Here is a 27,525-nt window from a genome sequence, read left to right on the forward strand (position 1 = left end):
AAGATATATATAAATGATATGATAAATATTTATTTATTAATTTATATTTATAATATATTTATAATATATTTACAATATATTAATAATATAATAATAATATATTTATAATATATTAATAATAATAATATAAAAAATATATTTTAGATATTTTAGATAGATTTTTAGAAGCTTGCTTTAGATTTTTGGAAAATTTTTTTGCATAATGAAAACGTCATCTTAGACAATTTTTAGATAAGATGACATATTTTTCATCTAAGATAAAAATAAAGATACTTTGTATTTCTTCATCTATTTCTTAAAAATAAAGATGATCCATTTCTTTATCTAGATAATTATCAGGATAATTTTATCTAGATACCAGCAAACACTGCCTGTACGAGAAGGCTGTCCTCTTCCACCATTAACTCGGGGAACATTGCTGAAGCAAGAAAATGTGCAGAGTGTCTGCTCAAAGAATTTCCTGATATACTAGATATTTTTATTTAAAATTCCAGATACACGGAAACTATCTTAAATTTTTTGCTGCAGTTTTCTAAAACATTTTTTATTGTACTAATGCTTTTTATTCATGCAAAGGAAAATACACACGTAGAATTACTAGATTTGCAAATGTACTGAAAAAAAATTGAATAGCTTTCGTAGATAAACATTTCGTTAGCATACCATTTTTATTTTTTTTTTAATTAAATTTTATTATAATATTAAATAAATAAATATTATAATATTTTTAAATTAATTTTTATTATAATATAAAAGTAAAATTATATGTCAAAGAGATATTTTGTTTAATTCCCTGAGTTCTAATAAAATTTTTCTGATTTTTCCAGTTACAAAAAATCTCTGAAAAGAAATTTTCAGGAAGTAGACACTCTGGTATAGCAATCTCTTAAAAATAAGCGAAATAAATCATAAAATTCGATCGTTTTTCTTTGCATTTTCTACAAAGGAAAAATACACCATCTTATTTTTGTTCTTTCACTCTTTTAGCCATATATTTTTCCTTATATCCAAAATATTTGCAAATTCGTTTTCTGGAAGTTTTTTTGATCGCTGAATCTGATGTCAAAATTTTCGATTTCAAAAAATTCAAGATGACGGATTCAATATGAATTTAAATTTAATTACAAATTTTAAAATTATAAATTTTGCCTTAAATTCGGATTCTGTGATCCAAAAAATTCTTAGAGAAAATTTTGAGAAAATACAATTGTTAATTTGGATTTAATATAGAAAATATTGTATTTTTTATATAGACTTAATAACAAAAACATGACGGAAAATTTTTAAAAAATTCTGAAAAATACTTTAAAGTGTACTAAGTTCGTAAAAAAATTGCCCTTTTAATTTTTATAATAGATTAGTGGAAAATGCATTTCTCCATGAAAAAGTACCAATTCTGACTATTTGTTTTTAAATATAGTATTTTTTTTTATTTTTTTTTTACATTTATTGATGTTCTAGGGACTTTGTAGAAACAAAAAATCCAGTGTTTGTTGAGAAAAGTAGTTGAAAAAAATAAAAAAACTTCTAAAAAGTTTTTTCTTCATTTTTTTCAGAAATTCGAAAACAAAAATTGATATTAATAATACAGGAAAATTCGAAAAAAATTCTATCATTGCGTTCAAACGAGGCACCAATGAATGAACAGTGTCGTCAGCTTGTTCCAACCCAGATACGTCAGATAGATCCCTCACAAGACTCTTTCGCCGAGAATTCTGACTTTGCCATTTATCAGGGACAGCGCGTATCGTTTCTCTGAGGCAAGACGTCGAGATGCCTGATGTTAAATGTAATACAAACTACGCCGCTGTATACAATTTTCGCGCATATTGTTCACGCCAGTAGTTCCCAATGTAAAATTGTGACAATGAAGAGACGACAGAAGTTTGATTCGCGAGATTCGTGCAGTTGTCGATATTTAATATCGCAAATTGTAGCACACGTAATTTATTATTATCACGTGTAAGTTAAAATTACATAAAAATGTATATGTCTATTTTCTACATTTTTATCAGCAATTTTAAAAAATAAAACCTCCTTTCTTATTATTATTACGTGTAAACTAAAATTACATAAAAATGTACACAGAATGCCCCAAAAGTCTCGGACCGGTCGAATATTTCTAAGTGCATAAACTATGCACTTTAGAAAGAAATGTTTCAGACAAAAGTTGTATGGCTTGAAGAGGGCCATCAGATAGTGGCAATGATTTGACATGGGAGAGTCATTTGAAAGTCATGTGAAGATCACCATCAATTCCTTAATTGTAACCCCTTATTTTTTATTACATATTCGTGTAGCTTATCTTGAGAGCTTTCCAAAACACTATAATAAAGTATTTCTTCATTGAGTACTTTTCGAGTTATGAGGCTTGAAATCATTTCTTAATTTTTCCTAAACCATAAAATATTTAATAAAATATTCATTTTTTTATTATCTCACCTTCATACTTTTATGCATAAGATAACGTGAAGAATCAATTGGTGTAAAGAAAAAACATAGTTTTGAAGAAAAAATATTTTACTGTTTATGGTTTATGTAAAATTAAGAAATTATTTCGAGCCTTATAACTTGAAAAGTACTCACCGAAGAAATACTTTATTATAGTGTTTTGGAAAGCTCTTGAAACAAGCTACAAGAATATATAATAAAAAGTAGGGGGTTCCATTTCAAAAATTCAAAGTGATTTTTATGTGACCTTGATGATGCTATTCAAGGCTATACTGATATTGCTACGTAATGCATTACTTGAAACCTTACAACTTTTGTCTGAAACATTTCTTTCTAAAATACATAGTTTTCTAAATTACATAGCTTTCTAAAATACATAGTTTAGAAAAATTTAGAGATTTCCATACTTTTTCCTCATCCTGTATATTTCATCGTTCGAAAAATAAAACAATGTGCCTGCGAAAAAAAAATTATTGCTACCTCTTACACGTCACGTTAAAGAAACAGGTGACGCTTCGACAACCGTGCCTCATAAATAGAATATATTAGCCGTTTCGTTTTATGTCCCGCATGGATGGTAAGTTACAGTGACATTTACACTTTCGATAAAATACAAAGCGATTCGCCTCTTCTTATAGCTCTAACGGAACGTGGAAAAGGTCGCCCGGTCTTGGTCTTCGGACTCGGTTCATTTAAAACTGCCGTCTCGTGGAGTACGTACTTCACCAAGTGTGTACCAACATTTCATCAACGTAATTCGCTCGTAACCTAGGGAACATTTCAAAAGCAATTTCGCGGAAGAGTGTGAACACCGCGTTTCCGTTCATTCAATCCACAAAAATCTCACTCGAGTCGTGTAGTTCAATTTCTCATGTATTTGCGATCCTTATAATACTTATAAAATAATATTTATATAAAAATAATTTATATAATTTAATATTAATAATTTATATAATTTATATAAAAATTGTCGACAGAAAACAGAGATTGTCAATATCGTTGAAGCGACATCTACTCAAACTACTTTGTAAAAAAATTCCTCAAAAACCTGATTGAAAATATTTTTATTTAAAATTCCAAATAAAAAGAGAATTTAAAAGTTTCCCTCGTGCAATTTTCTAAAGTAAGTATTTTCTATTGTATGCAATTTTTTCTAATGCTTTCTACCTATGGGAAGGGAAAAAATTCTTAAATTTCAAGTACAAAATTTGCAAATGTACTGAAAAAAACCAAATAATATTTATAATTTTTGAGCAGTATTAAATTTTGTTTTTCACTAAAAATATAATAAAAAATATGTACTGCATATTCAAAATTTGTTAAGACATTAAATATATGTATAAACAGAGACAGATATACAGAGTGTCCCAAAAGTCCCGGACCGGTCGATTATTTCATAAACTATGCACTTTAGAAAGAAATGTTTCAGACAAAAGTTGTATGGCTTGAAGGGGGCCATCAGATAGTGGCAATGATTTGACATGGGAGAGTCATTTGAAAGTCACGTGAAGATCACCGTCAATTTCTTAAATGAAACCCTCTATTTTTTATTACATATTCGTGTAGCTTATCTCGAGAGCTTTCCAAAACACTATAATAAAGTATTTCTTCATTGAGTACTTTTCGAGTTATGAGGCTTGAAATCATTTACAAGATAAAAAAGATAAGAAAACAAGATAAGAAAAAAAAATATGTAATTGTTAATTGCAAATTACATATTTTTTTCTTAAAAGCAACTATGTGTTTTCTTTACACCAATTGATTCCTCTCATTATTTTGTACATAAAATTATTAAGGTAAGATAATCGAAAAATGAATATTTCACAAGATATTTTACGGTTTATATAAAATTAAGAAATGATTTCATGCCTCATAACTCGAAAAGTACTCAATGAAAAAATATTTAATTATAGTGTTTTGGAAAGCTCTCGAGATAAGCTACACGAATATGTAATAAAAAATAAGGGGTTCCATTTAAGAAATTGACGGTGATCTTCACATGACTTTCAAATGACTCTCCCATGTCAAATCATTGCCACTATCTGATAGTCCCCTTCAAGCCATACAACTTTTGTCTGAAACATTTCTTTCTAAAGTGCATTTATGAAATATTCGACCGATCCGGGACTTTTGGGATACCCTGTATATTTATAATATGTTTTGAACACATTTTTTAATAATTTGACTTATCAGCGGATTGTTTAGAATATAAAAGCAAAATTATCAAAGAGGGAATTTTTTTCAAATCCCCCGAGTCCTAAAATTTCATGAGAATCTCCTGGTTTTTCCAAGAACGAAAGAAATCTTTGAGAATTCCACGTTTTTTCAAATTATTGCAGGAAGCAGATACCCTGTAAAGCCGTTGAATTCTAAGAGATATTAATGCACGATATAAAAGCAGAATATTTTCCTGATGGGAAGAAAACAACGAAAATAGTAAAAACAGAGATTCTCAGAAATGAGTGAGGTCAATCGGGTAAATCGGTTGGTTTGTATGAAAGTCATGAAAACTGAAATATTCAAATATTTAAATTGCGCAGCTTTGAAATGAGAGGCAGGTATTTCCCTTGTTTTTATGTACCTCGTAATACTTGCGTTTATATAAGAACCGCATTAAAACATTGCGGGTCTTTCGTGTAAAAGAAAAAAAAATATTTCAATAATTCGCGCGTAATTTCTCACAAAAGCTTACGAAAGAGTGCCCTTAACATTTATAGAGGAAAGAGTGAAGGTGATTTAATCAACAGGATTGAAGCACTTCAATTCGTATCGTTACTTCCCTATTTTCATCTGATCAAGTAATCGACCATTAAAGAGAACACGATATAAAATACACTGAGGAAAAAATTATCTTGAAATAAAAAAATTTTAGTTAACTCAAGGAAGTTATTTATTTGGTGGGTACTAATCGCGTATTTACTTGTATTCAAAACGTCTGTTTGTTTAAGTTAAGTGTTTATTTACATATGTTTAAAAAAATATATATGCTTAAAAAATATAATTTTTAATTAAATATTTTTATTTTAATTTTACAAAATATTTATTAAAATGCATTTTTTATTCGCAAAGATTTTAAATTTTTTAATTTAAAAAAATAATATATTTAATTTAATAAATTATAGTATATATTTTACGAAAATTAGTATTTAAATATAAAAAATATATAAATGAAAATAATGTACTTAATATAACATGCATATTTAATTAAAATTAAATGCTTTTGCTTAAGTGAAATAAACAATTCCTTGCACTTAAGGCAAAAGTTTCAAGAAAACAAATTTATTTGATTTAAAAAAATTTTTGTAGCTTAATAATAATTATTGAATATGCAAGTAAGATGCCAACATGGATAATCGATGTCCTGGAACTGGCCTTACAAATAAGTTTATTTCTTGTTGAGAGAGAGAAGCATCCAAGAATCGTTGAACAAACGCCAAGCCACTCTTGTCATAAACCGATATAATTTATCACTTCACCAAAAATTGCGGAATTTGCCGCAGAAATAGCGGAAACATTAGGCAATTTTCACACCCAAAGTGGAGAATTTTGATGCAGTAGGAGAATAAAGCATAAAATGGATTGTTGAATTTATAGGAAGGAAATACTTATCTAATTTAATAAAAAAAGACACGATCATTTCCTGTAATTTTCCTGTAATTTATTATCTTCCAACTCTCAAAAGAAATTTAGAAAGAATTTAGAAAGAATTGTATCAATGGTTAATAAGATTTCATAGTTAAATATGCGAATTAGATGATTGAAGATGTATCAAATAATTTTCAAATTACTTAAATTTTATTACTTTAATTTTCTATTATTTATTACTTTAATTTTCAATTACTTAAACTTAAGGATTTTTTTAGCTCACTGAATAAGAATCTGCAACGTCAAAGTGATAAATCCAGTTGATAAATTTAAAATAGCGAAATTAATATAAATATCAAAATTCATATCAGGTTGTTTGGAGTTTTGCAAAAATTTATATATATAATTTAAATTTGTTAATGTTATTCATTCATCATCATAAAGGATTAGAGTTTGAGTCATACATGTGCGAGTGGAAATGAGGCGAAACGGGATTAATTAAATAGAATTATATTTTACATTAGATAGAATTATATTGTAGTGAATTTGGTTGGATGCACTAGTGTACACTGGTGTATATTAAAGACTATTGTTTATAAATTTATAATAGTATAATTAAAATAATAAAATAATTAATACTATAACTTATTACATATTGTGTTATTCAATATAAATAATAATATTAATAATAATAATAATAATAATAATAATAATAACACAGTAGAATTAATTATTTTACTTATTTTAATTATTTATGTTATTGTAAATTTGTACACGATAGTCTTTAAAGGTACTAATGCACAATGTCAACCAAATTTGTTTAAACCTTTCTCTCATTAAAATTAAATTTTATAGATTTAAAGTCTTGTAAATTCTTCACAATAAAAAAATGTTTCAATTTCAATTTTTTCAATTCTTTATTTCAAATTTTAATGTTTAATTTTAAGGGACTAATCAGTTTAATAATCAAAGATGTTTCGATTTCAATTCTTATTTTTATATATATTCTTATTTATTATCATTCTTTTATTTTATATTTTAATCTTATTTTTATATATAATTGTAAATTTAATTTAAATTTTAATTCTATTGTGTTATTTTATTATATTCAGTCTATTTTTATACTTATTTCTATTCCATTTTACTCTAGATATCATTAGATACCATGTATAAACATTTTACTTTGGATATCTAAGACTTACTTTAAAATTCTGATTTTCATATCCAGACTTGGATTCGAGAAAGTCATTTATAAAGGAGGTTAATGTTTATATACATTTAAGTTCATTTATATCTGTATCTATGTTCAATTAAGTTCATTTAAATTCATCGATGCTCATTTATGTTAATGCAGACACTACAAAAAATTACAAAACTGGAAACCATTCAAAGGCAGAAGACACGGATTAAAAAAAAAATAAATTCAATGTCTTAAAGAATTCTTATGTTTAAATAAATTAAATAATTGAAAAGTTTAATATACAGATTCTTAATGATCTAATTCAAACCAAATGATCTAAACAAACTAGGGTTGCACACGATCCAAGACAAGACAATATTCGAAAAAATATTGTATTTGTATTGAATATTTTGAAAAATTTAAATCTTGTCTTGGTCTTGAGTGAATATTGGTAGCAAAAATCTCGTCTTGTATTGTCTTGTCTCGATTTTATTAACAATTTTTTACCTAATATTAAAAAATTATTTAAATAATATTTAACATCATTTTTGTAATATAATTTGAAATAATTATTACTATTGTATTATATTTTAATTATAATTATTATTATGTAATCGATATAAATGCCGTTTATTTACATAAAAAAACACTTATTGTTTTATGGAAAACAGAAATTAATAACTATTTACAGGCTTCAAGGGAATGTGCAGATATAAATATTTTAGAGTGGTAAAAAAATCAGGTTCATATTTATCCTACATTGTCAAAAATGGCTCGAGACATTTTAGTTCAACTGCCTCGTCCATGCCGGTAGAAAGACTTCTCAATAGGAATTCTGAGACTATGTCAAAAAATAGAACCAGATTACAAAGTAAATCTTTAAAAGCACTAATGTACATCAATTCCTGGATGAAATGCTCTTTAATCTCTAAAATTTGCGAGTTTGATTTCTAATTTATAAAAATGTTATATTGTATTAATATTAAATGTTTTTAAATTTATTAATATAAACGTTTTTATTGAATAAAATTTTTTTAAATTCGTATATAGTGATTTTTTTCATTTACAAATATAAATATTTTAGTTTTTTTGAGAACCAATAATCTTGACAAGACTAATAATCTTGACAGTCTTAGTCTTTATAACTAATTAAAAATTTTGTTTTGATCTTGTGTCTTGAAATTCAAGACCAGACAAGACAATATCAAGATCTTGGTATCTCGTGCAACCCTAAAGGAAACTCGCTATAAAAATTTTTATAATAGATATGTAAAAAAATCTCTCAGTTTTTTAAGTTTCACGACAAATTTTTTTTTTTTTTAGTATCAGATCGGTCTCGCTGAAAATTCCGTAATTGCATCGATACGCGATATCTTTCGTTCGTTAATGGTCCACCGTGTTTTATTCCCACGTACAATTTCAGAGCGGAAAGCGACGTGAGAATTCGTCGACGTTGCTTGTCGCCGGCGTCCAGCGAAAAGTTCCGAAAAGTTTTGCTCGACGATGTCTCTCGGCAAACTTTGGCGGAGAACTTTGCACGTGACAAGAAATCTCGCGCTATATGTCACCCCGGTATATGAGCATAGCTCACTTAGGCGATGTCACAGGGGAAGAACGAAAGACGACGTGTGGCCGTTTACTAACTTTGCGGTAAAACTCGCGCGACCGGAATGTCTTGATAAGATATCGATAGAAAGCCCATCATTATTTGTTAACAACTTACACGAAACACGAAATAATTGTTTAAGTACTGATCGAAAGTATTGCGTCATCTTAAAAAAAAATATAGAAGACACAAGTAAACGATGAAATTTTTTATTCTTTTCTTCCCTAATTTTGCTCATGTTCATAAAATACGAAAAATATATAATATCTGTTATTCGGTTTCTGAAATTAATTAATATACAATTATTTTAATTGTTTTGACACTGTTTAAAATGCGTTATGAAATGCTATGCGCTTTAATAATTATAAAGTACAGTTTACAGATTGTCTCTAAATCTATTTTCGAAATTTTAAGGACGTATTCTAGAGGTCAAAGTAAGAAAAAAAGTTCTTATAAACATGAGTCCGAAAATGCCTTCCCTCCGAGTTATAACCCCCTAAAGTTAGTGGAAAATATCGCAAAATATATTGAAAAAATAAAGGTCATATTAATTATTATTGTTGTTGTGCAAACTTTCAACGTTCTGTGAAAAAGTCTCCGAGAGCTACAATACATTTTGCGATTTTTTTCACCAACTTTAAGGGACTATAACTCGGAGGGAAAACATTTTTGGACCCATTTATAAGAATTTTTTTTTCTTATTTTGACCCCTAGAATACACTCTTAAATCTCTGACATAGATTTAGAAACACCCTGTATATGTCATAAATACACGTAAATGTATTATTTATTTCTTTTCTCTACAATTATGGAAATGGAAATATTTACAAACATGTTGGAATCAAATATTAATAACAACTGAAAAAAAACTATTATCAAGAATATCAAGAGTAGTAGTATTGAAAATAAATGGAAGCTATTTTTTGAAAGATCAAAAATTTAATATTTCCGTTATTTGCCATAATTTTTAATTTTTACGATATTAAATAACAAAATATAATTTGATATTTGAATAATATTTCTGTGTTTTTGTTTTTATTGAAGTAACGACTGTTTCTATAAATAATACTTTTAATTAATAGTATATAAGAGCTAATTAAAATGATACAAATTAATTTCCTGCGCACAAAATAATGGTTTTAAATTTAAAATTTTTTGAGATAAAATAAATTTAGAACTTTATTCTTTTTCTTTTCTACAAACAACTATTTTTGATACGATATAACTTGCCTTTTTTTCAGCGATATATTGTGCTTCTTTCAATGAAAATTAGTCAGATAATTCTACTCATAATTTAATATTCTCCCAAAGAAAAATGAGGACTGTACCACTTCATTATAGGGTTACCCAAGACAAGACAATATTCGTAAAAATATTGTATTGGTATTGAAAATTTTGAAAAATTTAAATCTTGTCTTGATCTTGGAGTGAATATTGATAGCAAAAATCTCGTCTTGTATTGTCTTGTCTCGATTTTATTAACAATTTTTTATCTAATATTAAAAAATTATTTAAATAATAAAATAATATTTAACATCATTTTTGTAATATAATTTGAAATAATTATTACTGTTGTATTATATTTTAATTATAATTATTACTATGTAATCGATATAAATGCCGTCTATTTACATAAAAAAACATTTACTGTTTCAAAGAAAACAAAAATTAATAACTATTTATAGGCTCCAAGGGAATGTGCAGATATAAATATTTTAGAGTGGTAAAAAAATCAGGTTCATATTTATCCCATTGTCAAAAATGGCTCGAGACATTTTAGTTCAACTGCCTCGTCCATGCCGGTAGAAAGACTTCTCAATAGGAATTCTGAGACTATGTCAAAAAATAGAACCAGATTACAAAGTAAATCTTTAAAAGCACTAATGTACATCAATTCCTGGATGAAATGCTCTTTAATCTCTAAAATTTGCGAGTTTGATTTCTAATTTATAAAAATGTTATATTGTATTAATATTAAATGTTTTTAAATTTATTAATATAAATGTTTTTATTGAATAAAATTTTTTTAAATTCGTATTTAGTGATTTTTTTCATTTACAAATATAAATACTTTAGTTTTTTTGAGAACCAATAATCTTGACAAGACTAATAATCTTGACAGTCTTGATAACTAATTAAAAATTTTGTCTTGATCTTGTTTTGAAATTCAAGACAAGACAAGACAATATCAAGATTAATCTTGGTATCTCGTGCAACCCTACCCTTCATTATGCGGAAATAGAAAATAGTGCAACAAAAATCCGGATAAACGTTAATACGGTGGCTTAAGAGTATAATTATTCCTGTGCTTTTCTCTTACATAAGAGTGTATCTTGGTCAGGAAGGTCGCATATAGACAACAGTGATGGAATTCCTTTGTGATATTAGTGACACGATCTTTATGTCATGGTTTCTCGTCTCATATGTTCCGAGATGACATCGATAATTGTGTAATATGTCGGAAGGGTAGTGGTGACTAGCATAAAGGAAGTGTACCATGACCAAAATAATGCTTCTTCGATCCATTAACGACAATAGTTCCGTTACACAATACAAATTGCAAGGCCAACAGCTGTTGGTAGATATCTCCCACCACTGATAACGATGTATGGCAATAATCTATATACATACAGGGTGGTTTAAAAGTGTGGAAACGATCAATTATCTCCGAAAATAGTGGTCCTGTGGGGAAATGTTTCAGACAAAAGTTGTAGGGTTTTAAGTGACGCATTACATAGTAATATTACTATGACCTTGAAGAGTGTTGTTTAGATCATGTCAAGATCACCTTCAATTTCTTAAACAGAACCCCCCATTTTTCATTACATTCTTGTAGCTTATCTCGAAAGCTTTCCAAAACACTATAATTAAGTTAATTTTCATTAACTACTTTCCGAATTATGAGACTTGAAATCATTTCATAATTTTACATAAACCGTAAAATATCTTGTAAAATATTCATTTTTTGATTATCTTACCTTAATACTTTTATGTACAAAATAATGAGAGGAATCAATTGGTGTTAAGGAAACACATAATTGTTTCGAAGAAAAAATATGTAATTGTTAATTGCAAATTACATATTTTTTCTTCTCATTATTTTTACATATTTCTTCCTCTCATTATTTTGTACATAAATGTATTAAGGTAAGATAATCGAGAAATGAATATTTTTCTAGATATTTTATGGTTTATGTAAAATTAAGAAATAATTTCAAGTCTCATAAAGTCTCGGAAAGTACTCCATAAAAAAATACTTTATTCTAGTGTTTTGAAAAGCTTTCGAGGTAAGTTACAAGAATATGTAATTAAAAATAGGGGGTTCCATTTAAGAAATTTAAGATGACCCTCACGTGACCTTAACAACACTCTTCAAGGTCATAGTAATATTACTGTGTAATGCGTCACTTAAAATCCTACAACTTTTGTCTGAAACATTTTCCCACAGGACCACTATTTTCGGAGATAATTGACCGTTTCCAGACTTTTAAATCATCCTGTATAAGGATCATTTGATAAAGTGTACACATGCACACACACACACACACACCTGCAATGATACCTGTCAAATAAATACAGAGGCAAACATTAAATCGTCATTGACAAGGCATGTTGTAACAATATCCGATGAAATTGGATCGTCGATCGCAGCTAAAATGCATTTCGTCTGCCGACGAAACGATAATAAAGAGCAACCCATATGAGATTAGAGAGAAATTGACTACCATCAAGAGTTTTCAAACTGTATAACGTGCCAACTGGAGCTTAAGCAAAGTTTGATCTTGTGACGCTTTTCCGTTATATATTATTACATATTTTCTGAGAGAAAAATGACCTCTAATGTAAAATTCATTTTTCGTTTTTATATGTTCCTTCTCGCTACTACAATATTCTACAATATCCTACTTTACTGATGGGTACGTCGGGTTCACTCCATGACCCTCATATCTTATGTTAAAACTGTTTTATAAAACCCGTGAAATATAATCAAAGCAAATATTTTGTCTACACGCGTTGTGCAAAGTTAGAACATAAATATATTATTTATTTCTATTTTTAAATCGTTATCTGCTTTATTATACAATGAAATTATATACAGGGTGGCCCCGAACGTTCCAGCTAGACTTTGAGATCTTATATATAGGAAATTTAATTCTGAAGAAAAAATTTCCTATAAACATAGGTCGAAAAATGCTTCCTTAAGAAGTTATCGCTCAAAAACCTCTGATGAAGGAAGAGCAAAAGGTGAAAAGAAAATGAAATAAAAAGAAAATGAAACTAAATAAATTTCTTGAAAAAAAAACGATAAAAATAAAAATCTTTTTCTTTTATAAAAATAAAATAATTTTTTTTTACTAACTTTTATTTTATTTCGACGAACGTTCGAGGCCACTCTGTATATGCTATTATCATATTAAGCTCTATTATTATATTTTATAATTATATTTAAATTGTAACTTTCTCCACATTGTGACTTTTTTTAACTGACATTTACATCAATCTAATATCTATCTCATTGTTTTGTACTAAAAGTTCTTTCCCTGTTTTTTTCAAATAAAATTTTTTCAAATAAAACTGATAAAATAAAATATTTTTCTCTTTTTTTTTAATTGTTTTATACTAAAAGTTCTTTCCTTGTTTTTTTCAAATAAAATTTTTTCAAATAAAAATAATAAAATAAAATATTTTTCTCCTTTTTCTAATTGTTATGTAAGTAGCAATTTTTAAGAAAAGAAAATATATTTAAGAATATGATAATATTAAATTTAGTCTGTAATATACCAAATAGGATTCTAGAATATAATCAAAATTTTTTTATGTCTCAAAATTAATTAAGATATGTCTGTGTTATTTGAAGTTTAAAAGTTATAAGTTCAATATATTTATTGTATTATTTTCCATTATCTTGTTGCACTATACTATATTATTATGCAGTTTATAAATATTCTGTATAATATCGATAAAGTTAAATAATGAGAAAAATATTTGTTGGAAATAATGTTTATTAAAAAATATTTTATTTAAAAAAATAAAAATAATAGCCCTAACTTTCTGGAGAAATTAATTCCCAAAAATTTCTTCTATTTCCTCCAAAGCGTATTAAAAATAATATAACAAATGAAAAATACATTCTCGTGTATTGTTACAATTTCGTCAAGATAGGATTGATTTTATGTCATAGAGAATTTTCTCTTATTCGTTAGCGCTGTATTTCAATATTTGTATCTCAATATTTTTGTTTCTTTCGGAACTCGTTTAGCCGATAACGAATTTTCGAATATCTTTGTTCGAGGAGCAATTCTAGAAAAGATCCGAAAGAAGATACAAAAAGAATCAAATTCCATCGTATCGACGAAGTGTTTTTGTAACGAATCTGAATGCATCCTCAATATTTCGTATCTCGAGTGGAGAGAAACAAAAATAGGACCAACCTTTATTTTTCTCTCTTAGCTTGAAAATAATTTGATAAATCGACGAGATCGTATTCAAAAAAATCCAAAGGTTCGATTAGATTTTAACTTCATGTTTCATCAAAAATACGCTTTATATCTCTTTGATTTGTCAATGATTTTCATTTTGATGTCATTGACAAATTGACCGAATTCTTGTCAAGGAAGAATTTAGAGAAGCAGGAGAATCATCTGTGAAAAATGAATATAAAATGTGCGAGAAAATACTGTGCACGGTATTCTTTTTCAACAATAATGTCAGAGCGAAAAAAATTTCAAGTGTGAAGTTTTTAGGATCAGGGGACTGGGACAGATTCTCGCATTTCGCGATTTCTTCTCGATTTCTTCCGCCTGAAATCCGACGAGTCCGAGATTCGTTGGAGGAAATGCATTCGCAAATTTCCCGAGTCGATAACCTTTTCTCCCTTCCCCCCTCCTCGCCCTCTCTCTTTCTTGCTGTTGCTGTCGCACAGATCAAGCGAATGTGAAGCTTCAATGGTCCGAAATAATTATGTTCGGATCAGCCGCATTTCATTAAAGTGATACTACATTAGCTATCACAATGCAATGGCATCGTTAATTAAATTTAAACGAACGCATTTAAGTCTCATTATGCATTCATCATTTCTATCAATTCTATTAATAATATTTACTTTACTAATAACATTTATTATATTATAATATTTATTATATTATAATATTATATTATAATATTTATTTTATTAATATTACTAATTCTAATAATATTTATATTTATATAAATTTAATATTTATACAGGATGACCCCGAACGTTCTAGCCAGACTTTGAGATCTTATAGGAAATTTAATTCTGAACGAAAAATTTCCTATAAACATAGGTCGAAAAATGCTTGCTTAAGAACTTATCGCTCAAAAATCTCTGATGGAAGGAAAAGCAAAAGGTGAAAAGAAAATGAAATAAAAACAAAATGAAACTAAATAAATTTCTTGAAAAAAACGATAAAAATAAAAAATAAAAATTTTTTTCTTTTATAAAAATAAAATAAGAGTTAGTTTAAAAAAAATTATTTTATTTTCATAAAAGAAAAAGATTTTTATTTTTTATTTTTATCGTTTTTTCAAGAAATTTATTTAGTTTCATTTTCTTTTCACCTTTTGTTCTTCCTTCATCAGAGGTTTTTGAGTGATAACTTCTTAAGAAAGCATTTTTCGACTCATGTTTATCGGAAATTTTTTCTTCAGAATTAAATTTCCTATAAGATCTCAAAGTCTGGCTGGAGCGTTCGGTGCCACCCTGTATAAATATTTTTTATAAATTTTTTATATATTTTTATATATGAATAACATTTCTATACTTCTTTTATATTTTTATATATTTTATAATATTTATAATATTTATATGTAAACTTTATTTATTATTAATGTGATTATACATTTCTAACTTATATTTTTTTCTATATAAAAATAAACACCACAAAAAATCTTTGAAGATAATTAGTATTGGTAAGACTTTTTTCCTGTTTTATTGCTCGTTTTATTAGCTTCCTTTTTTGTAGTTTGAGGGTACGTGCTTCTTTCATGTTATATTTTAATTTAAAAACTTTTCATATATGTAAATTTATATATTTATATATAGTTTACTATACAGGGTGGGGCACTAACTATTAGCACCTTAAATATCTTCAAATCTATGAGGCCCAGAGGAAGATTTGTATAACCAAAATTGCACGGTACGAAGGGGGCTATCATATGACGATAATAATTTTTGTCCAGGTGGAGGCGCTTCGGAGATACCAAGGTCATCTTCATTTTTTTAAATGGGTCCGATATGTTTTTTTTCCATAATATGATAGAGGAATTCGAAACAAGTTTAGAACTCACGACACAAGATTTAAAGTAAAGAAAAATCGATAGAAATACATTTTTATTATTAAATGACATTTACGTTTACAAAAGATGTTTATCGCACACATTTTTAAATGTTTGACGCGAAGGCAGAATGCGATTAGGATATCGTTCAGAATACAAAATTCTTGCTTGCACTGAATTTTGTTGACATTCACCATAAATTAAAATCATGTCAACTTGTTCTTCAAATGGATACATCTTGCACGATTGAACGTCGATACTAATCTTGTCGTTACGATGTCCTTCAAAGAGTGTTTGTTTACATTGTAGTGATAATACGTGAATACTATTTTCACTGCTAAAAGACATCTGAGAAAGTTCTCAGGATAAACTAGACATAAAAATGGGTTGAAATAAGATTAAAATAATATGTAAATAAAAGTCAGTCAATCATGCACGATGTATCCGTTCGAACATCTTTTGTAAACGTAAATGTCATTTAATAATAAAAATGTATTTCTATCGATTTTTCTTTACTTTAAATCTTGTTCAATGATCTTGTGTCGGGAGTTCTAAACTTGTTTCGAGTTCCTCTATCATATTATGGAAAAAAAACATATCGGACCCATTTAAAAAAATGAAGATGACCTTGGTATCTCCGAAGCGCCTCCACCTGAACAAAAATTATTATCGTCATATGATAGCCCCCTTCGTACCGTGCAATTTTGGTTATACAAATCTTCCTCTGGGCCTCATAGATTTGAAGATATTTAAGGTGCTAATAGTTAGTGCCCCACCCTGTATATATTTATTATTAATATGATTATATATGTTCTTAATTTTTATCTTCTTCTATACAAAAATAAACATTACAGAGAATTTCTTAAAGATAATTAATATTGATAAAACTTGCTATTTTTATTTGTTCATTTTATGACTTTCCTTTCTTTATAGTTTGAGAGTACGTGCTTCTTTCATATACAGGATGTTCCAGACTTAACAAATCAGTCGTTAGTGATATTCTTGAGATCATTTGGAAACAAAAATCTTAATACCAAAATGTTGAAGAAGACTATATTTTAATTTAATTTCCATAAAAAATAAACGTATGAGATGATGATAAAAAATTAAATTTTTATTATATGTATATGTATTATGTGTGTTTAAATATCACCCAACTTTCCATCATTAATCGAGCCCATTTAATCTATGATAATCTCGATAAGAGGAACGCAAAGACACTTTGAGACCGTTCAAAGCCTTGCATAAACAAAAAAGTAGAGTCTCGATTTTCAATATTAAAAGTAAAATGTGTTGCATCGTTATGAACTTCGTTAAAACCGATTATCGATGGATTATCGTCTCGGGGGAAGTAGAATTCTCAAGTGGACAACATTAATAGTGAAAGAAATATTTTAGATATCGCATTTTCGAAAATATTTCTCCACCATTCTACCGCTTAATTACACGTTAAATTTGATTGGCACAGTAATGATCGTACGGTAGCTCGGTATAATCTTCTCGGAATCGTTTAATGTCTTTCCTGGGACCTCTTAAGATTACGAGCCTTGCTGTAGGAGAAGATCGATGCGAGCTCTAGCCTAGCCTAGTTAAAAAGTCATGAATTTCATTCGCAAGAAAAAAAAACTTCCTCGCGACCGAGTGTTCCGTATCATTTAGCGAAATTAAAATTTCCGAATACAAAATTATTATCGTTAATTATCGTATTAATTATCGTTAATTATAAATAAAATATAATAAATCAAATAATAAATATAAAGTAATCCTGAATAAAATCTTTTCTAATAATTTAATTATCTTTTCTAGTCATTTCTAATAATTTTTACAAATATATATTTTAAATGTTACACACCCTGTATATATACATTACAACCCTTTTCGAAAAAAATAAAGAATCGTTTTAAACCATCGATTTTTTTTTGACATTATTCATTTTCTTTAATAATCTATTAAAATTTCCGAATAAAAAATTATTATCGTTAATTATCGTATTAATTATCGTTAATTATGAATATAAATCAAATAATAAATATAAAGTAATCCTGGATGAAATCTTTTCTAATAATTTAATTATCTTTTCTAATCATTTCTAATAATTTTTACAAATATATATTTTAAATGTTACACACCCTGTATATATACATTACAACCCTTTTAGAAAAAAATAAAGAATCGTTTTAAACTATCGATTTTTTTTACATTATTCGTTTTCTTTAATAACCTATAGCAAAAATATACAAAAATACTTATATAAAAGGAATTTTACAAGTTTAGAAACAATATAGAATTTATATAAGTGGAGTTTTAACAAACAGTTATGCTGTCTCCAGTTCTGCAAAGAATATAAATAGCTATCGAAGGGAACAATCAAAGAAAATGGTACTAAAAAGCCATTTCACTGCACATCTGCAACTGGATCTCAATTTTAAATTCACGATTGAAAAAAACAAAAACGATAAGCTTATACACAGTACGCATTCAAATGCTATAGGTATAAAGTATCTCGTGCTCGCTTTTCTTGAAGTTACATCTGATATGAATTTTCCTCGCGATTTAACTGATGCGATCAAGCTATAACAGAATTTCTTAAAAAGGTACAAAATACATTAAAAATTAAATCGTATAATACGTACGAAAAGTCGAACAATATATTTTAATAAACAAATATTTGTTTTAATTAATATTATAAATTTTCTTAAATGTGTGCGATTTTTATTTTCTATAGAATTTTTTGCAACAACATACAAAAGTTGCATTCCATCCACATTGTTTCATGTCTCAAGTTCTACAAACAAAAACGATGTGGAAAGGAATTTTGCCACCAGAAAGAAAATCGAAGAAATCGAAGGAATCACCTTTGAAACTGCCTCGCAGACGAATCAGAAATACTTGCAACAATCAGAACGGAAGGGCGTCAACGAAAAAGGTTGGCGCCCGAAATATTCCTTCGGAAAGACACAAATCGCGTATAAAAATCATAGGTCGAGATGCCAGTGTACGTCGAACAGAAATATCTCTTCCACGCGCGCGTTTGTCTTTAATAAAAAATGCCTTTCGAGAAAAGTCAAGTGGAGTGTCTTTCCCTCTTTCATTTCCGCCCGCGCATTATCGAAAAGAGATTGAAACTTTGGCGACAATATAATATCGAGTATACAGGGTGTATCTTAAAAAGCTCCCACTAAGCAAATAGCGTTATTCCTGATTAAAAACCGAGTTGAAAAGTCCTGAACCATTTTTTTTCCAAGATTCATTAAATAATTAATCAGATTTAAGTATTAAAAAGATTTCTTAAAAGATGAATTGTTTAAAAATTAATCACAAAACAGTTTATTTTTTTGCTTATCCAAATCTTCATATGTTGATAACGAGAAAGTTTGTCTTTTTATTGGCGCGACTTTACTCAATAATTAATTACTACTTTATTAAGCATTATGGAAAAAAATGATTCAAGACTAGGATTGCACAAGACCCAAGACAAGACAATATTCGTAAAAATATTGTATAAGTATTGAAAATTTTCAAAAATTTAAATCTTGTCTTGGTCTTGAATGAATATTGGTAACAAAAATCTCGTTTTGTATTGTCTTGTCTCGATTTTATTAACAATTTTTTATCTAATATTAAAAAATTATTTAAATAATATTTAACATCATTTTTGTAATATAATTTGAAATAATTGTTACTATTGTATTATATTTTAATTATAATTATTACTATGTAATCGACATAAAAGCCGTCTATTTACATAAAAAAACATTTATTGATTCATGGAAAACAGAAATTAATAACTATTTACAGGCTCCAAGGGAATGTGCAGATATAAATATTTTGGAGTGATACAAAAATCAGATTCATATTTATCCCACATTGTCAAAAATGGCTCGAGACATTTTAAGTTCAACTGTCTTGTCCGTGCCAGTAGAAAGACTTTCCTCAATAGAACTCAATAGAAACTCTATGTCAAAAAATAGAACCAGATTACAAAGTAAATCTTTAAAAGCACTAATGTGCATCAATTCCTGGGTGAAATGCTCTTTAATGTCTAAAATTTGCGAGTTTAATTTCTAATTTATAAAAATGTTATATTGTATTAATATTAAATGTTTTTAAATTTATCAATATAAATGTTTTTATTAAATAAAATTTTTTTAAATTCGTATATACTGATTTTTTTCATTTACGAATATAAATATTTTAGTTTTTTTGAGAACCAATCTTGACAAGACTAATAATCTTGACAGTCTTAGTCTTGGTATTGTCTTTATAACTAATTAAAAATCTTGTCTTGATCTTGTCTTGAAATTCAAGACAAGACAATATCAAGACTAATCTTGGTATCTCGTGCAATTCTATTCAGGACTTTTCGGCTCGGGTTTTTAATCAGGAATAACGCTATTTGCTTAGTAAGAGCTTTTTAAGATACACCCTGTATACTTCGAACTGATCGCCGAAATCAACACTTGACCAAATTATCCGGAATCTGGACGAGCGAAAAACAAATCGACGAGAGGAAATGGAGAGCGGCGGGTGAGGTGGACCCATCGAATTGCGGTTACGTCGCAGTCGTTGATTTTCCGAGGGAAGGAATAGTCGGCCGGAATCCGCGGGAGACTGGAGGGGGAGGGGGAGAGGTGGTCGTATTGATCGACGAAGATGGGGTCCAACCTCTCGACGACGGGATCTGGTCGTACTCAGGTTTGGGTTGCGAGAAAAACGGGATTCATTCGGAATCCATTCACTTTCTCTATTCTCCTACATATGTATCACACTGGCGGCTCTAGGGGTTGAAAAGGATGTGAAGTACGAAGGGACAGGGTGAGATGAGACGCATTTAATGATTTTAGCGCGGTTTGCGCTCGGGGTTGACGGAGCCCCCTAGATCTGGGTGTCTGGTCTATCTCGGGCCAAGGACACATTCTCTCTCTTTTTCCTCCACTCGTTTGTTCCTCAGTCTATCACCCTTCCTGCCCTCCCCCACTTTTCCTTGCGTCCTCTCCCTTTGTCCCTCCCTCCCATTCATCCGCTCAATTAATCTGCATATTGGGATTTGTGTTCTCTCGCTCTGATAGAAGCGCGATGCGAATTTTCCCTTTGAGATTGATGCGTAATCAATGTGCATGTGGAATCAGCGTATCGGCTTTTGAATCTCCTGATATATAAGCGCTTTGGGAACGTAACAGTTTTTCGATTATGCAATTTTCGAAATCACTCGCGTACCGCCAATTGGGAGTGCGTTGGGAGTTGGTACCGTGAATTGGGAGCAAGTTGTAAAAATGGGATTGCTATAATCTGTATCTGCGACCGATATTTTTTACTTTTAATAGCCGATCAATCTCTTTTAGAATGTGTGGCTCTATAAAAGCTCATCTTGAACCGAACGGTGATGATACTCGAATAAGTATCCATGTATAACCCAGGCCAAGGACGAATCCATCGAGCTCGCTTCGTTCCCCTCCCATTCAACTTCGTCACTCTATCTTGTTAATCACTGCGTTCAATTCACGTTCATGGAATAGAGAGCCAAGAAGTCGCGAAGGAAAAAAAACAAGGTCGAGGAAAGCGAATGCGTTTACATCTTATGCGTTATCAGACTTGAATTTCTTCCGATTTGCATCTCTCAAGCCTTCTAGGTAGATAGTGCGGAAATTGCACTTTTGTACAGTGATTGCTCATTCACAGCAAAAAATTCTCGCGATGAAAAAGCGATCATCTCTACGACAGATTGTTTGATAATGAAATGCTTACATGTTAGATTGAAATCAAAAATTTTCAATTACGTCAAATTGAAAAATACTTTTAAATATTTATTATATTAAATTTATTACTACACTGTAAAATTGTATATTGTTAAATTTATTCCTCCATATACGTTTAATGTATTATATTAAATATTAAATAATAATAAATTACATTAAATTATATTAATTATTCGTTATATAAATTATATTAAATAATAATAAATTAAATATTAAAATGGTTAAATATCAAATGCATTACTTTAAATAAATTAAATAATTTATATTAAATATTTTAAACACATATGACGATGTCTTTGTTGATGAAATTGGAAACAAAAAAATAAATTTAAAATATATTTAAAAACTCGTAGTTATATAAATATAATATACAGAATGTCCCAAAAGTCCCGGAACGGTCGAATATTTCATAAACTATGCACTTTAAAAAGAAATGTTTCAAACAAAAGTAGTATGGCTTGAAGGGGGCCATCAGATAGTGGCAATGATTTGACATGAGAGTCATTTGAAGGTCATGTGAAGATCACCATCAATTCCTTAAATGTAATTCCTTATTTTTTATTACATATTCGTATAGCTTATCTCGAGAGCTTTCCAAAACACTATAATAAAGTATTTCTTCATTGAGTACTTTTCGAGTTATGAGGCTTGAAATCATTTCTTAATTTTGCATAAACCGTAAAATATCTAGTAAAATATTCATTTTTCGATTATCTTACCTTAATACTTTTATGTACAAAATAATGAGAGGAATCATTTGGTGTAAAGAAAACACATAATTGTTTTAAAAAAAAATATGTAATTGTTAATTGCAAATTACATATTTTTTTCTTAAAAACAACTATGTTTTTTCTTTACACCAATTGACTCCTCTCATTATTTTGTACATAAAATTATTAAGGTAAGATAATCGAAAAATGATTATTTTACAAGATATTTTACGCTTTATGTAAAATTAAGAAATGATTTCAAGCCTCATAACTCGAAAAGTACTCAATGAAGAAATACTTTATTATAGTGTTTTAGAAAGCTCTCGGGATAAGTTACACGAATATGTCATAAAAAATAGGGGGTTCCATTTAAGAAATTGACGGTGATCTTCACGTGACTTTCAAATGACTCTCCCATGTCAAATCATTACCACTATCTGATGGCTCCCTTCAAGCCATACAACTTTTGTCTGAAACATTTCTTTCTATAGTGCATAGTTTATGAAATATTCGACCGGTCCGGGACTTTTGGGACACTCTGTATATAAATATTTTCTTAAATTTGAATAAATAAAAAATACTTCATGAGTATCTGCAGTAAATATTATAACTGTTATACTTACATGTATATTTCATTATTATATAATATAAATATTGATCCCATAAATCCACTCGATTCAATAAATTAAAAAAATTAAATTTGCTCTGTACGATTACATTTGTATATTTTTATAAATTTTTGAACAATATTGCAAATATCATTCGCGTCTTTACATAGAAGGCATATTGCAGAGATATGTATTCATATAGATCGTCTCGCGGCTTTAAAGTTCATCAAACATCCCGTTCCCTTCGTGCACATTTTCAAAGTGAACAAATAGACCGAGTTATCCTACTTTATTGTTGAAAAACTCTCAAACTTTTTTGCATTTTTGTCCAATGAGAAAAGGAAAAGATATTCAAGAGAAAATTTACCTTGAATAATGGTACTTAATCATTCTTTGCGACTCGTTTCTTCCCTGTCAGACCGATCCCCAAGCCCATGTACACAAATTACAGATAGAATTGCGATTTTTGTCAATGACATTATAAACGCCCCATCGCACTGCACACAGAGAGGGAGCAAAATGATTCTTTCACCGAGTTTCATTACCGAAAGAAACGCGAAAAATTTGTCATTGGACAATAAATGAGAAAAAGTGATATATGTGATAGCAAAAAAATTCTATTAAAAATATAATAACAAAAGTACATTATTAATAATGACTAAAATAAATAAATAAATAATTTTGTTTACATTATTAATAATATAAATATAAGAAAATATAAGAATAAATAAAAGAAAAAATCGAACAAAACAATTCTCGAGAAAAGATACTTACAGAGTAACAATATATTTAAGAAATATGGCTTCCCCGATAAAAAAATCAATTTCCGCGTCATATATAAGGCGATCGTGACTAGGGGTCTATTTAAATCTTGTAAAAAAATTCCTTAAAAATTCCCTGACCTTCCAGGTATTTTTATTTAAAATTCTAGATAAAAAAGATATTTTAAAGATCTTCTGCTGCGATATTCTAAAATAAAATTTTTTATTATGTCTTCTAATTAATGTCTGCTTTTCACTCATATGAAAACGAAGCACGGAGTCATTTAAGTTTCAAGTGTTAAATGTAAATTTGTAAAATAAACATTTTTTATTTGCATATTTTCATGTGTTTATCACTAAACATTACAATAAAGAATATACATATTTAATATTTTGTTAAAACACTGAATATATAAATACAGGCAGATATAATATACGTATATAGATATACAGGGTGTCCCAAAAGTCCCATTTTTCGATTATCTTACCTTAATACTTTTATGTACAAAATAATGAGAGGAATCAATCGGTCTAAAGAAAAAATATACTTGTTTTAAAAAAAATATGTAATTGTTAATTGCAAATATTTTTTTCTTAAAAACAACTATGTTTTTTCTTTACACCAATTGATTCCTCTCATTATTTTGTACATAAAATTATTAGGTAAGATAATCGAAAAATGAATATTTCACAAGATATTTTACGGTTTATGTAAAATTAAGAAATGATTTCAAGCCTCATAACTCGAAAAGTACTCAATGAAGAAATACTTTATTATAGTGTTTTGGAAAGCTCTCGAGATAAGCTACACGAATATGTAATAAAAAATAGAGGATTCCATTTAAGAAATTGACGGTAATCTTCACGTGACTTTCAAATGACTCTCCCATGTCAAATCATTGCCACTATCTGATGGCCCCCTTCAAGCCATACAACTTTTGTCTGCAACATTTCTTTCTAAAGTGCATAGTTTATGAAATATTCGACCGTCCGGGACTTTTGGGACACTCTGTATATTTATAAATATATTTCAGACACATAATTGAAAATTTATTGATGAATTGTCAACAGACTGCTAATAATAAAAGCAAAGAGAAAATTTGTCAAAAAATTCCTCATATTATTCGAATCACATTAAAATCCCACGAGAATTCCCTAAATTTTGCAAGCATAAAAATCCCTGAAAATTTTCGGTTTTTCCCGGGAGTAAACCTTGATGAGAGATATTTCAAATAAATGAACGCTATGCGCGCGAATTATTCACGAGTAGACACGATGTACGTATTTACATAACGAGATGTGAAAGGGCGAAATGTTAAAGGGGCTATATTCTGCGACATGTAACCTTTATCTACACATGTAATCTTTAATGCAGCGGTTCGTAATTGTCTCTTTCAATTATTTACAACGCATGATGCATTACAATAGGACGTTTCTTAGCTGAGAAAAAGAGAGAAAAGTTCCTTCAAGAGGGAGAAAAAGGGAGTAAAATTCCTTCAAGAGGGAGGAAACTTCGTGTGTACAGAGGATACACATAACGTCTAAGTATCATATGTATCTCTGAAACAGAAGGGCTAACGCGACCCACAAAAAGGTTCGCCAGATAAAGGGTACATGAATGATACAAAGGCAATTTCTCTGCGAAAATGGGCGAAAAAGGAGAGATATCCCCGCTTGTGCGGCCATAATATCGCGTGTGTGGAAGCGCAGATAACCGCTCGTGGCAGAAATCGAATTTTCTGCGGACGCACAGGACGATTTAGCGGTGTGTGTAATCAAACGCGACCGAGGCAAATTAACCAATAATTACGCGAACGATACAAGCCTATAATTAATGGGTTAATTTAAGTGATTTTTAATTTGTCCCGCGCACGAATATGAAATATGTGTAAAAATATTCACGTGACTCGGAGGATATTCCGTCGAAAATATTATTACAAAATCAAATCATCATAATCAGACCTCGTTTCATCTTTACAAATTAAAATAATTATATATATTTTATTTTTATATCTATTTTAATTGAATATATTTTATATATTTTAATATATAATATATAATTTAATATATAATAAAATATAATTTTATTATATAATTAATAATAATATTTTAATAATAATATTTTATTATTAAAATATTATTATTAATTATATAATAAAATATATAAATATATAAATATATAAATAAAAATAAATTATATTTTATTAATAATAATATTTTATTATATAAATAGTGAAAAGCAAAAAAAAGAATTATGAATAAAAATAAATATAAAAAAATATGTCATATAACAAAATATATTAATATTAATATATTGATATAAAAATATATTAATAAAAATAATTATCCTTGATTTTTGAGTTAATACGAACGAGAGTATAAAAAAATTTTCTCACCGTTGCTTTTACTTTACCACTTACTCTTGAAAAATTCCCAGAATGCACTTTGTCAAAAAGCTTGCTTATGAGACAATACTTTTCCCGATTCGGACAAATTTAAGCATATTTCATTCATGAATCGAAATGCATGTGTCGCGTTAAGATTTCAAAAATATTTCACTCATAATATTTCTCGTTTCCCCAAACACTTTGCGTGACATTTTATTACTCAACATGTGCTAACTCATTTCCTCTCACGTCACTGCACTCTCGTTATAATTCTACGAAAATTTTCAGAAGTACGATGGAAGAAAGTACGTTTGCATTACGCGAGAAATTACATGATGTAAGGGAAATGATAAGATCCGTCGACATAATAATGTATTTCCAATGGAGAAAGAAATAACTTGTTTAATATTGAGAATATACAGAGTGTCCCAAAAGTCCCGGACCGGTCGAATATTTCAAACTATGCACTTTAGAAAGAAATGTTTCAGACAAAAGTTGTATGGATTGAAGGGGGCCATCAGATAGTGGCAATGATTTGACAGGGGAGAGTCATTTGAAAATCACGTGAAGATCACCGTCAATTTTTTAAATTAAACCCCTTATTTTTTATTACATATTCATGTAACTTATCCCGAGAGCTTTCCAAAACACTATAATAAAGTATTTCTTCATTGAGTACTTTTCGACTTATGAGGCTTGAAATCATTTCTTAATTTTGCATAAACCATAAAATATCTAGTAAAATATTCATTTTTCGATTATCTTACCTAATAATTTTATGTACAAAATAATGAGAGGAATCAATTGGTGTAAAGAAAAAACATAGTTGTTTTTAAGAAAAAAATATGTAATTTGCAATTAATAATTACATATTTTTTTTAAAACAACTATGTGTTTTCCTTACACCAATCACGTGACTTTCAAATGACTCTCCCATGCCAAATCATTGCTACTATCTGATGGCCCTCTTGAAGCCATACAACTTTTGTCTGAAACATTTCTTTCTAAAGTGCATAGTTTATGAAATATTCGACCGGTCCGGGACTTTTTGGACACCCTATATACAAACGCTTCAGAAACACAGTGCTTCATAACAAAGCGTCCTCTTTCAAAGAGAATCATTATTTGTCGACTCGAATATCTAGAGGTTGGTTTAATGATAAAATATTTACGATATTACAA

General features: G+C 28.5%; 1 protein-coding gene across 5 annotated transcripts in view; it reads right to left on the reverse strand.

Moving 5' to 3' along the window:
• Positions 1-27,525, reverse strand: part of LOC105257855 (synapse-associated protein of 47 kDa) — a 149,201-nt gene that overhangs the window by 109,294 nt on the left and 12,382 nt on the right. The window lies entirely within an intron of this gene.

The sequence above is a fragment of the Camponotus floridanus genome, unplaced genomic scaffold, assembly GCF_003227725.1.
Source record: "Camponotus floridanus strain SB8 unplaced genomic scaffold, Cflo_v7.5 scaffold11, whole genome shotgun sequence".
In the NCBI taxonomy this organism is placed as follows: domain Eukaryota; kingdom Metazoa; phylum Arthropoda; class Insecta; order Hymenoptera; family Formicidae; genus Camponotus; species Camponotus floridanus.